The sequence below is a fragment of the Alosa pseudoharengus genome, unplaced genomic scaffold (assembly GCF_046254945.1).
Source record: "Alosa pseudoharengus isolate Yale_2024_CS ecotype anadromous, Long Island Sound unplaced genomic scaffold, YU_APseudo_1.1 YU_APseudo_1.1_scf_19, whole genome shotgun sequence".
NCBI classification, from domain to species: Eukaryota; Metazoa; Chordata; class Actinopteri; order Clupeiformes; family Clupeidae; genus Alosa; species Alosa pseudoharengus.
The window spans coordinates 5,182,189-5,194,688 of NW_027468657.1; positions in this window are offsets into that span (position 1 = coordinate 5,182,189).

Genomic DNA, 12,500 nt, shown 5'->3' on the forward strand with positions numbered 1-12,500 from the left:
AGTGAGAGCCACTAGCAGACCTGGAGCTGGAGCCCACTTAGCTGCAGTGAGAGCCACTAGCAGACCTGGAGCTGGAGCCCACTTAGCTGCAGTGAGAGCCACTAGCAGACCTGGAGCTGGAGCCCACTTAGCTGCAGTGAGAGCCACTAGCAGACCTGGAGCTGGAGCCCACTTAGCTGCAGTGAGAGCCACTAGCAGACCTGGAGCTGGAGCCCACTTAGCTGCAGTGAGAGCCACTAGCAGACCTGGAGCTGGAGCCCACTTAGCTGCAGTGAGAGCCACTAGCAGACCTGGAGCTGGAGCCCACTTAGCTGCAGTGAGAGCCACTAGCAGACCTGGAGCTGGAGCCCACTTAGCTGCAGTGAGAGCCACTAGCAGACCTGGAGCTGGAGCCCACTTAGCTGCAGTGAGAGCCACTAGCAGACCTGGAGCTGGAGCCCACTTAGCTGCAGTGAGAGCCACTAGCAGACCTGGAGCTGGAGCCCACTTAGCTGCAGTGAGAGCCACTAGCAGACCTGGAGCTGGAGCCCACTTAGCTGCAGTGAGAGCCACTAGCAGACCTGGAGCTGGAGCCCACTTAGCTGCAGTGAGAGCCACTAGCAGACCTGGAGCTGGAGCCCACTTAGCTGCAGTGAGAGCCACTAGCAGACCTGGAGCTGGAGCCCACTTAGCTGCAGTGAGAGCCACTAGCAGACCTGGAGCTGGAGCCCACTTAGCTGCAGTGAGAGCCACTAGCAGACCTGGAGCTGGAGCCCACTTAGCTGCAGTGAGAGCCACTAGCAGACCTGGAGCTGGAGCCCACTTAGCTGCAGTGAGAGCCACTAGCAGACCTGGAGCTGGAGCCCACTTAGCTGCAGTGAGAGCCACTAGCAGACCTGGAGCTGGAGCCCACTTAGCTGCAGTGAGAGCCACTAGCAGACCTGGAGCTGGAGCCCACTTAGCTGCAGTGAGAGCCACTAGCAGACCTGGAGCTGGAGCCCACTTAGCTGCAGTGAGAGCCACTAGCAGACCTGGAGCTGGAGCCCACTTAGCTGCAGTGAGAGCCACTAGCAGACCTGGAGCTGGAGCCCACTTAGCTGCAGTGAGAGCCACTAGCAGACCTGGAGCTGGAGCCCACTTAGCTGCAGTGAGAGCCACTAGCAGACCTGGAGCTGGAGCCCACTTAGCTGCAGTGAGAGCCACTAGCAGACCTGGAGCTGGAGCCCACTTAGCTGCAGTGAGAGCCACTAGCAGACCTGGAGCTGGAGCCCACTTAGCTGCAGTGAGAGCCACTAGCAGACCTGGAGCTGGAGCCCACTTAGCTGCAGTGAGAGCCACTAGCAGACCTGGAGCTGGAGCCCACTTAGCTGCAGTGAGAGCCACTAGCAGACCTGGAGCTGGAGCCCACTTAGCTGCAGTGAGAGCCACTAGCAGACCTGGAGCTGGAGCCCACTTAGCTGCAGTGAGAGCCACTAGCAGACCTGGAGCTGGAGCCCACTTAGCTGCAGTGAGAGCCACTAGCAGACCTGGAGCTGGAGCCCACTTAGCTGCAGTGAGAGCCACTAGCAGACCTGGAGCTGGAGCCCACTTAGCTGCAGTGAGAGCCACTAGCAGACCTGGAGCTGGAGCCCACTTAGCTGCAGTGAGAGCCACTAGCAGACCTGGAGCTGGAGCCCACTTAGCTGCAGTGAGAGCCACTAGCAGACCTGGAGCTGGAGCCCACTTAGCTGCAGTGAGAGCCACTAGCAGACCTGGAGCTGGAGCCCACTTAGCTGCAGTGAGAGCCACTAGCAGACCTGGAGCTGGAGCCCACTTAGCTGCAGTGAGAGCCACTAGCAGACCTGGAGCTGGAGCCCACTTAGCTGCAGTGAGAGCCACTAGCAGACCTGGAGCTGGAGCCCACTTAGCTGCAGTGAGAGCCACTAGCAGACCTGGAGCTGGAGCCCACTTAGCTGCAGTGAGAGCCACTAGCAGACCTGGAGCTGGAGCCCACTTAGCTGCAGTGAGAGCCACTAGCAGACCTGGAGCTGGAGCCCACTTAGCTGCAGTGAGAGCCACTAGCAGACCTGGAGCTGGAGCCCACTTAGCTGCAGTGAGAGCCACTAGCAGACCTGGAGCTGGAGCCCACTTAGCTGCAGTGAGAGCCACTAGCAGACCTGGAGCTGGAGCCCACTTAGCTGCAGTGAGAGCCACTAGCAGACCTGGAGCTGGAGCCCACTTAGCTGCAGTGAGAGCCACTAGCAGACCTGGAGCTGGAGCCCACTTAGCTGCAGTGAGAGCCACTAGCAGACCTGGAGCTGGAGCCCACTTAGCTGCAGTGAGAGCCACTAGCAGACCTGGAGCTGGAGCCCACTTAGCTGCAGTGAGAGCCACTAGCAGACCTGGAGCTGGAGCCCACTTAGCTGCAGTGAGAGCCACTAGCAGACCTGGAGCTGGAGCCCACTTAGCTGCAGTGAGAGCCACTAGCAGACCTGGAGCTGGAGCCCACTTAGCTGCAGTGAGAGCCACTAGCAGACCTGGAGCTGGAGCCCACTTAGCTGCAGTGAGAGCCACTAGCAGACCTGGAGCTGGAGCCCACTTAGCTGCAGTGAGAGCCACTAGCAGACCTGGAGCTGGAGCCCACTTAGCTGCAGTGAGAGCCACTAGCAGACCTGGAGCTGGAGCCCACTTAGCTGCAGTGAGAGCCACTAGCAGACCTGGAGCTGGAGCCCACTTAGCTGCAGTGAGAGCCACTAGCAGACCTGGAGCTGGAGCCCACTTAGCTGCAGTGAGAGCCACTAGCAGACCTGGAGCTGGAGCCCACTTAGCTGCAGGTAGAGCCAGCCCTGGAGCTGGAGCCCACTTAGCTGCAGTGAGAGCCACTAGCAGACCTGGAGCTGGAGCCCACTTAGCTGCAGTGAGAGCCACTAGCAGACCTGGAGCTGGAGCCCACTTAGCTGCAGTGAGAGCCACTAGCAGACCTGGAGCTGGAGCCCACTTAGCTGCAGTGAGAGCCACTAGCAGACCTGGAGCTGGAGCCCACTTAGCTGCAGTGAGAGCCACTAGCAGACCTGGAGCTGGAGCCCACTTAGCTGCAGTGAGAGCCACTAGCAGACCTGGAGCTGGAGCCCACTTAGCTGCAGTGAGAGCCACTAGCAGACCTGGAGCTGGAGCCCACTTAGCTGCAGTGAGAGCCACTAGCAGACCTGGAGCTGGAGCCCACTTAGCTGCAGTGAGAGCCACTAGCAGACCTGGAGCTGGAGCCCACTTAGCTGCAGTGAGAGCCACTAGCAGACCTGGAGCTGGAGCCCACTTAGCTGCAGTGAGAGCCACTAGCAGACCTGGAGCTGGAGCCCACTTAGCTGCAGTGAGAGCCACTAGCAGACCTGGAGCTGGAGCCCACTTAGCTGCAGTGAGAGCCACTAGCAGACCTGGAGCTGGAGCCCACTTAGCTGCAGTGAGAGCCACTAGCAGACCTGGAGCTGGAGCCCACTTAGCTGCAGTGAGAGCCACTAGCAGACCTGGAGCTGGAGCCCACTTAGCTGCAGTGAGAGCCACTAGCAGACCTGGAGCTGGAGCCCACTTAGCTGCAGTGAGAGCCACTAGCAGACCTGGAGCTGGAGCCCACTTAGCTGCAGTGAGAGCCACTAGCAGACCTGGAGCTGGAGCCCACTTAGCTGCAGTGAGAGCCACTAGCAGACCTGGAGCTGGAGCCCACTTAGCTGCAGTGAGAGCCACTAGCAGACCTGGAGCTGGAGCCCACTTAGCTGCAGTGAGAGCCACTAGCAGACCTGGAGCTGGAGCCCACTTAGCTGCAGTGAGAGCCACTAGCAGACCTGGAGCTGGAGCCCACTTAGCTGCAGTGAGAGCCACTAGCAGACCTGGAGCTGGAGCCCACTTAGCTGCAGTGAGAGCCACTAGCAGACCTGGAGCTGGAGCCCACTTAGCTGCAGTGAGAGCCACTAGCAGACCTGGAGCTGGAGCCCACTTAGCTGCAGTGAGAGCCACTAGCAGACCTGGAGCTGGAGCCCACTTAGCTGCAGTGAGAGCCACTAGCAGACCTGGAGCTGGAGCCCACTTAGCTGCAGTGAGAGCCACTAGCAGACCTGGAGCTGGAGCCCACTTAGCTGCAGTGAGAGCCACTAGCAGACCTGGAGCTGGAGCCCACTTAGCTGCAGTGAGAGCCACTAGCAGACCTGGAGCTGGAGCCCACTTAGCTGCAGTGAGAGCCACTAGCAGACCTGGAGCTGGAGCCCACTTAGCTGCAGTGAGAGCCACTAGCAGACCTGGAGCTGGAGCCCACTTAGCTGCAGTGAGAGCCACTAGCAGACCTGGAGCTGGAGCCCACTTAGCTGCAGTGAGAGCCACTAGCAGACCTGGAGCTGGAGCCCACTTAGCTGCAGTGAGAGCCACTAGCAGACCTGGAGCTGGAGCCCACTTAGCTGCAGTGAGAGCCACTAGCAGACCTGGAGCTGGAGCCCACTTAGCTGCAGTGAGAGCCACTAGCAGACCTGGAGCTGGAGCCCACTTAGCTGCAGTGAGAGCCACTAGCAGACCTGGAGCTGGAGCCCACTTAGCTGCAGTGAGAGCCACTAGCAGACCTGGAGCTGGAGCCCACTTAGCTGCAGTGAGAGCCACTAGCAGACCTGGAGCTGGAGCCCACTTAGCTGCAGTGAGAGCCACTAGCAGACCTGGAGCTGGAGCCCACTTAGCTGCAGTGAGAGCCACTAGCAGACCTGGAGCTGGAGCCCACTTAGCTGCAGTGAGAGCCACTAGCAGACCTGGAGCTGGAGCCCACTTAGCTGCAGTGAGAGCCACTAGCAGACCTGGAGCTGGAGCCCACTTAGCTGCAGTGAGAGCCACTAGCAGACCTGGAGCTGGAGCCCACTTAGCTGCAGTGAGAGCCACTAGCAGACCTGGAGCTGGAGCCCACTTAGCTGCAGTGAGAGCCACTAGCAGACCTGGAGCTGGAGCCCACTTAGCTGCAGTGAGAGCCACTAGCAGACCTGGAGCTGGAGCCCACTTAGCTGCAGTGAGAGCCACTAGCAGACCTGGAGCTGGAGCCCACTTAGCTGCAGTGAGAGCCACTAGCAGACCTGGAGCTGGAGCCCACTTAGCTGCAGTGAGAGCCACTAGCAGACCTGGAGCTGGAGCCCACTTAGCTGCAGTGAGAGCCACTAGCAGACCTGGAGCTGGAGCCCACTTAGCTGCAGTGAGAGCCACTAGCAGACCTGGAGCTGGAGCCCACTTAGCTGCAGTGAGAGCCACTAGCAGACCTGGAGCTGGAGCCCACTTAGCTGCAGTGAGAGCCACTAGCAGACCTGGAGCTGGAGCCCACTTAGCTGCAGTGAGAGCCACTAGCAGACCTGGAGCTGGAGCCCACTTAGCTGCAGTGAGAGCCACTAGCAGACCTGGAGCTGGAGCCCACTTAGCTGCAGTGAGAGCCACTAGCAGACCTGGAGCTGGAGCCCACTTAGCTGCAGTGAGAGCCACTAGCAGACCTGGAGCTGGAGCCCACTTAGCTGCAGTGAGAGCCACTAGCAGACCTGGAGCTGGAGCCCACTTAGCTGCAGTGAGAGCCACTAGCAGACCTGGAGCTGGAGCCCACTTAGCTGCAGTGAGAGCCACTAGCAGACCTGGAGCTGGAGCCCACTTAGCTGCAGTGAGAGCCACTAGCAGACCTGGAGCTGGAGCCCACTTAGCTGCAGTGAGAGCCACTAGCAGACCTGGAGCTGGAGCCCACTTAGCTGCAGTGAGAGCCACTAGCAGACCTGGAGCTGGAGCCCACTTAGCTGCAGTGAGAGCCACTAGCAGACCTGGAGCTGGAGCCCACTTAGCTGCAGTGAGAGCCACTAGCAGACCTGGAGCTGGAGCCCACTTAGCTGCAGTGAGAGCCACTAGCAGACCTGGAGCTGGAGCCCACTTAGCTGCAGTGAGAGCCACTAGCAGACCTGGAGCTGGAGCCCACTTAGCTGCAGTGAGAGCCACTAGCAGACCTGGAGCTGGAGCCCACTTAGCTGCAGTGAGAGCCACTAGCAGACCTGGAGCTGGAGCCCACTTAGCTGCAGTGAGAGCCACTAGCAGACCTGGAGCTGGAGCCCACTTAGCTGCAGTGAGAGCCACTAGCAGACCTGGAGCTGGAGCCCACTTAGCTGCAGTGAGAGCCACTAGCAGACCTGGAGCTGGAGCCCACTTAGCTGCAGTGAGAGCCACTAGCAGACCTGGAGCTGGAGCCCACTTAGCTGCAGTGAGAGCCACTAGCAGACCTGGAGCTGGAGCCCACTTAGCTGCAGTGAGAGCCACTAGCAGACCTGGAGCTGGAGCCCACTTAGCTGCAGTGAGAGCCACTAGCAGACCTGGAGCTGGAGCCCACTTAGCTGCAGTGAGAGCCACTAGCAGACCTGGAGCTGGAGCCCACTTAGCTGCAGTGAGAGCCACTAGCAGACCTGGAGCTGGAGCCCACTTAGCTGCAGTGAGAGCCACTAGCAGACCTGGAGCTGGAGCCCACTTAGCTGCAGTGAGAGCCACTAGCAGACCTGGAGCTGGAGCCCACTTAGCTGCAGTGAGAGCCACTAGCAGACCTGGAGCTGGAGCCCACTTAGCTGCAGTGAGAGCCACTAGCAGACCTGGAGCTGGAGCCCACTTAGCTGCAGTGAGAGCCACTAGCAGACCTGGAGCTGGAGCCCACTTAGCTGCAGTGAGAGCCACTAGCAGACCTGGAGCTGGAGCCCACTTAGCTGCAGTGAGAGCCACTAGCAGACCTGGAGCTGGAGCCCACTTAGCTGCAGTGAGAGCCACTAGCAGACCTGGAGCTGGAGCCCACTTAGCTGCAGTGAGAGCCACTAGCAGACCTGGAGCTGGAGCCCACTTAGCTGCAGTGAGAGCCACTAGCAGACCTGGAGCTGGAGCCCACTTAGCTGCAGTGAGAGCCACTAGCAGACCTGGAGCTGGAGCCCACTTAGCTGCAGTGAGAGCCACTAGCAGACCTGGAGCTGGAGCCCACTTAGCTGCAGTGAGAGCCACTAGCAGACCTGGAGCTGGAGCCCACTTAGCTGCAGTGAGAGCCACTAGCAGACCTGGAGCTGGAGCCCACTTAGCTGCAGTGAGAGCCACTAGCAGACCTGGAGCTGGAGCCCACTTAGCTGCAGTGAGAGCCACTAGCAGACCTGGAGCTGGAGCCCACTTAGCTGCAGTGAGAGCCACTAGCAGACCTGGAGCTGGAGCCCACTTAGCTGCAGTGAGAGCCACTAGCAGACCTGGAGCTGGAGCCCACTTAGCTGCAGTGAGAGCCACTAGCAGACCTGGAGCTGGAGCCCACTTAGCCACTTAGCTGCAGTGAGAGCCACTAGCAGACCTGGAGCTGGAGCCCACTTAGCTGCAGTGAGAGCCACTAGCAGACCTGGAGCTGGAGCCCACTTAGCTGCAGTGAGAGCCACTAGCAGACCTGGAGCTGGAGCCCACTTAGCTGCAGTGAGAGCCACTAGCAGACCTGGAGCTGGAGCCCACTTAGCTGCAGTGAGAGCCACTAGCAGACCTGGAGCTGGAGCCCACTTAGCTGCAGTGAGAGCCACTAGCAGACCTGGAGCTGGAGCCCACTTAGCTGCAGTGAGAGCCACTAGCAGACCTGGAGCTGGAGCCCACTTAGCTGCAGTGAGAGCCACTAGCAGACCTGGAGCTGGAGCCCACTTAGCTGCAGTGAGAGCCACTAGCAGACCTGGAGCTGGAGCCCACTTAGCTGCAGTGAGAGCCACTAGCAGACCTGGAGCTGGAGCCCACTTAGCTGCAGTGAGAGCCACTAGCAGACCTGGAGCTGGAGCCCACTTAGCTGCAGTGAGAGCCACTAGCAGACCTGGAGCTGGAGCCCACTTAGCTGCAGTGAGAGCCACTAGCAGACCTGGAGCTGGAGCCCACTTAGCTGCAGTGAGAGCCACTAGCAGACCTGGAGCTGGAGCCCACTTAGCTGCAGTGAGAGCCACTAGCAGACCTGGAGCTGGAGCCCACTTAGCTGCAGTGAGAGCCACTAGCAGACCTGGAGCTGGAGCCCACTTAGCTGCAGTGAGAGCCACTAGCAGACCTGGAGCTGGAGCCCACTTAGCTGCAGTGAGAGCCACTAGCAGACCTGGAGCTGGAGCCCACTTAGCTGCAGTGAGAGCCACTAGCAGACCTGGAGCTGGAGCCCACTTAGCTGCAGTGAGAGCCACTAGCAGACCTGGAGCTGGAGCCCACTTAGCTGCAGTGAGAGCCACTAGCAGACCTGGAGCTGGAGCCCACTTAGCTGCAGTGAGAGCCACTAGCAGACCTGGAGCTGGAGCCCACTTAGCTGCAGTGAGAGCCACTAGCAGACCTGGAGCTGGAGCCCACTTAGCTGCAGTGAGAGCCACTAGCAGACCTGGAGCTGGAGCCCACTTAGCTGCAGTGAGAGCCACTAGCAGACCTGGAGCTGGAGCCCACTTAGCTGCAGTGAGAGCCACTAGCAGACCTGGAGCTGGAGCCCACTTAGCTGCAGTGAGAGCCACTAGCAGACCTGGAGCTGGAGCCCACTTAGCTGCAGTGAGAGCCACTAGCAGACCTGGAGCTGGAGCCCACTTAGCTGCAGTGAGAGCCACTAGCAGACCTGGAGCTGGAGCCCACTTAGCTGCAGTGAGAGCCACTAGCAGACCTGGAGCTGGAGCCCACTTAGCTGCAGTGAGAGCCACTAGCAGACCTGGAGCTGGAGCCCACTTAGCTGCAGTGAGAGCCACTAGCAGACCTGGAGCTGGAGCCCACTTAGCTGCAGTGAGAGCCACTAGCAGACCTGGAGCTGGAGCCCACTTAGCTGCAGTGAGAGCCACTAGCAGACCTGGAGCTGGAGCCCACTTAGCTGCAGTGAGAGCCACTAGCAGACCTGGAGCTGGAGCCCACTTAGCTGCAGTGAGAGCCACTAGCAGACCTGGAGCTGGAGCCCACTTAGCTGCAGTGAGAGCCACTAGCAGACCTGGAGCTGGAGCCCACTTAGCTGCAGTGAGAGCCACTAGCAGACCTGGAGCTGGAGCCCACTTAGCTGCAGTGAGAGCCACTAGCAGACCTGGAGCTGGAGCCCACTTAGCTGCAGTGAGAGCCACTAGCAGACCTGGAGCTGGAGCCCACTTAGCTGCAGTGAGAGCCACTAGCAGACCTGGAGCTGGAGCCCACTTAGCTGCAGTGAGAGCCACTAGCAGACCTGGAGCTGGAGCCCACTTAGCTGCAGTGAGAGCCACTAGCAGACCTGGAGCTGGAGCCCACTTAGCTGCAGTGAGAGCCACTAGCAGACCTGGAGCTGGAGCCCACTTAGCTGCAGTGAGAGCCACTAGCAGACCTGGAGCTGGAGCCCACTTAGCTGCAGTGAGAGCCACTAGCAGACCTGGAGCTGGAGCCCACTTAGCTGCAGTGAGAGCCACTAGCAGACCTGGAGCTGGAGCCCACTTAGCTGCAGTGAGAGCCACTAGCAGACCTGGAGCTGGAGCCCACTTAGCTGCAGTGAGAGCCACTAGCAGACCTGGAGCTGGAGCCCACTTAGCTGCAGTGAGAGCCACTAGCAGACCTGGAGCTGGAGCCCACTTAGCTGCAGTGAGAGCCACTAGCAGACCTGGAGCTGGAGCCCACTTAGCTGCAGTGAGAGCCACTAGCAGACCTGGAGCTGGAGCCCACTTAGCTGCAGTGAGAGCCACTAGCAGACCTGGAGCTGGAGCCCACTTAGCTGCAGTGAGAGCCACTAGCAGACCTGGAGCTGGAGCCCACTTAGCTGCAGTGAGAGCCACTAGCAGACCTGGAGCTGGAGCCCACTTAGCTGCAGTGAGAGCCACTAGCAGACCTGGAGCTGGAGCCCACTTAGCTGCAGTGAGAGCCACTAGCAGACCTGGAGCTGGAACCCACTTAGCTGCAGTGAGAGCCACTAGCAGACCTGGAGCTGGAGCCCACTTAGCTGCAGTGAGAGCCACTAGCAGACCTGGAGCTGGAGCCCACTTAGCTGCAGTGAGAGCCACTAGCAGACCTGGAGCTGGAGCCCACTTAGCTGCAGTGAGAGCCACTAGCAGACCTGGAGCTGGAGCCCACTTAGCTGCAGTGAGAGCCACTAGCAGACCTGGAGCTGGAGCCCACTTAGCTGCAGTGAGAGCCACTAGCAGACCTGGAGCTGGAGCCCACTTAGCTGCAGTGAGAGCCACTAGCAGACCTGGAGCTGGAGCCCACTTAGCTGCAGTGAGAGCCACTAGCAGACCTGGAGCTGGAACCCACTCGGCCTGAGAGAGAGAGAGAGAGAGAGAGAGAGAGAGAGATGAGGCATTCAGATGCTTTTTGAGGAGGAGAGAGAGAGAGAGAGAGAGAGAGAGAGAGAGATATGAGGCATTCAGATGCTTTTTGAGGAGAGAGAGAGAGAGAGATATATGAGGCATTCAGATGCTTTTTGAGGAGAGAGAGAGAGAGAGATATATGAGGCATTCAGATGCTTTTTGAGGAGGAGGAGGAGCTGTGAGGTGCTGCATCATGTTCATGCCTCATCTCACATTCTGAACCCTGAGGAGTTCTTTATCATGGGCCACCTCAGCCGAAACTTCCACAGCTTATAGACGACACCCTTAGGCTGTGTGTGTTTGTGTTTATTCACGTGTGTGTGTGTGTCTATACGTACCCTTGTATATCAGGTCTGTGCATCACAGTTATACATTTCAGGGTTGGGAGTTTTGAGAATGTGTGTGTAGTGTACATGTGTGTGTATTAAGAGTGTTTATTCACGTGGGTGTGTACATTGTACTGGGTCTACACACACAATCACCTGACATTACTTTATCAAGTCTGTGCACTATTATGTTAATGTGTCAATACATTCAGGGTTCGGAGATCTGTGTGTGTGTGTGTGTGTGTGTGTGTGTGTGTGTGTGTGTGTGTGTGTGTGTGTGTGTGTGTGTGTGTGTGTGTGTGTGTGTGTGTGTGTGTGTGTGTGTGTGTGTGTGTGTGTGTGTGTGTGTGTGTGTGTGTGTCAGAGATCTGTGTGAGTGAGTGCTTTGGGTTTGGGATTATATGGGCACCTTCATTGTTGTGGTAATTGCAGCAGGAATATAGTTAACTCTTTTGTGTCTGTGCTGAGCCCCTCATCTGGAGTGTGTGTGTGTTACAGAGAGAGGGGGGCATCTAAAGGTTTTAAACTTTTTTGAGTTGCCACATACGCACACACACACATCCTCTGCATCATTAGTGGGTCTTTGTAAGGTGGGGCAGTTGGAGTTAATGTCCAACCCATGATAAACACTCAGAACCCTTCTGAAGAGCAGCTCTGTGTGTGTGTGTGTGTGTGTGTGTGTGTGTGTGTGTGTGTGTGTGTGTGTGTGTGTGTGTGTGTGTGTCCATTCACAACCTACACAGTAACCCCACCCACATAAACCAAAAGACAAACCAGTACTGTCAATTTCTATAGACACACGCACACACAGAGGGAGCGAGAGACATTCTGGCAGATAGAGAGAGAGAGAGAGAGAAGGAGAGGGAGAGGAAGTGTGTGTTTGTGTGTGTGTGCGACAGAGTTTCGACTGGGACTGATAAAGTTGTGAAAGTAGACAAAACACACTTCTCTCTGTGTCTCTACTTTTTGCCTCTCTCTCTCACACACACACACACACATACACACACCTCTGCACAACAAAAGGCTGAAAAACAGCCCCCCAGTCACACACACATTCTCATGCTGAGTGGAGTATATTAAACTGTCGTTAAAGACAAAGAGATTGATGACCTGATTTCTGTGTGTGTGGGAACGTATGAGTGTGTCGCTTTCTCAGAAAAACAACTGTAAGACTGTGAGTGTGTAAAACTGTGAGTGTGTAGGACTGTGAGTGTGTGAGTGTGTAAGAGTGTGTGAGTGTGTAAGACTTGTGTGTTTAAGTCTGACAGATGTAATCCTTTCTCAATTGTGTATCACTCTTTAGTAGAATAGAAATACCGAAAACTAGGACTTTAAGTGTGTGTGTGTGTGTGTGTGTGTGTGTTGTTTGTAAGAGACAGTGAAGATAAATATCTGACGTGTAAATATGCTTATTACACGGCTCTTCACAAGGCAAGTAGAATGCTCCATTGGCTTGAATGGAATTTCCCAAAGTTCTACAGTAAAATAAATTCATGTAATTACCGCTGCAAACATATAATTACCGCTGTCAATGGCAACGGGTTTTGTGCTTCTGATACGTCTTTCATATCACTACGCAAGGACTGGAACTTCATTCAAACGTGAAAGCAGACGGTTGATCAGCTGTGTTTGAATGTTTGATTCAAGTTCAGTGTGTGTTGTTGCGAACTACTTGTTTCTCAGCAAATGCCACGATGAACGGTAACAAAATAGGCTATAGCCTAGGCTATGTAGGCTAAAGAGTCATATCGTGGGGAGTTTATTATTTCGTTTTGGCAAGTAACCGTGTAATAAGCGGGATAATGTATAGAACGCCGGTCATTACTGTGAAAATAAGTCCCTTCAGGGCGGAACAAGAGTCCTCCGCTGCGCGTCGGGGTCCGGTTCGCCCTGTCGGGACTTATTTTCC